Consider the following 1,217-nt stretch of genomic DNA (forward strand, 5'->3'; position numbering starts at 1 on the left):
TTAAAACAATTGCATGTTAATAATTTTAAATAAACTAATATAAAACAGGGCTTAGATTAAGCCAGGATTAGGCCTTAGTTTAATTAGGATATATAAGTATCTTAAACGTGCCTTAGAAAAAAAACATTACTGGTGTGTATCTTGAGACAAAACAATGGCACTGATATATTTTAAGACATGTCAGTGCAAGTTGCTTTCAGTTAAGACAGCTCAAACATTTATTTTAGTCTGGAACTAGGCATACAAGCAATAAACAAACAGTGCTTTCAGTATTTAAGAGTATCTGAACATTTTCCTTTCAAGAGCTGTTTGTGATTTTTCTCTTTCTCAGCTTTACTGTTGTTGATTATTATGATGACATCATAGAGAGCAGCAAATCTAATAAGCTGCATTCACACTAATGCACAGATCTCTTTTGAAATATAAGATGTGGTTTGTCCTGTCTGTTTGATCCTTTAAGACATAACTGACTGGGTTTACATTAATTTCGTGTCATAAAAGCATTTTGAAATGTAAGTATATTTAACCACTTAAAAGGAGTCGCGCACAGCCGCATGACCGAGCACTCTTCACAAAGCATGCGTCAGCATTTGAAATTGACATAACGACATAACTGAGGTGTTCGTAGAGCATTTGTAAGGAAAACACGAACTTTATTAAAGGTTATTGTGTGGATGGTTCGAGTGGTGGGTGTGTGTGTGTGTGTGTGAGAGAGAGAGAGAGAGAGAGAGAGAGATAGAGAGAGAGATAGAGAGAGAGAGAGAGAGAGAGAGAGAGAGAGCGCAACTGGAAGCAAGCAGGATGAGTTCCTAAAGCACATGCAGCGCCATCGCGCATCTGTGGTTAAAAACTAAGCTCAGAATCTTTTCTCCCATCTCTATTGTATAGTATGACCAACACAATATTAGATAGATTAAACAAAGTGTGCTTTTCTGTAGGCCAGGCATATGCGTAGTGTGCCAAGCTGATGCTTCCTCTGCAGACTGCTTTACACTCGCGAGTCATGTGACGAGAATGTAATCGCAGTCATATCGCGATATTATCGCAATTGCGATTAATCGTTCAGCCCTATTACACAACATCATAATGTTATTTTCAAATACATTTTTTAATTATTATTATTTTAAATTATTGTGCCTGGATTAGTAGGCTACTATTGTAATAGAGTAGCAGTGGCTGGGACAGATTTTAAGTATCAATTCCACTTAAAAAGATGC

Source organism: Sinocyclocheilus grahami, unplaced genomic scaffold (genome assembly GCF_001515645.1).
Source record: "Sinocyclocheilus grahami isolate Dianchi unplaced genomic scaffold, SAMN03320097.WGS_v1.1 scaffold860.1, whole genome shotgun sequence".
Taxonomy (NCBI): Eukaryota; Metazoa; Chordata; class Actinopteri; order Cypriniformes; family Cyprinidae; genus Sinocyclocheilus; species Sinocyclocheilus grahami.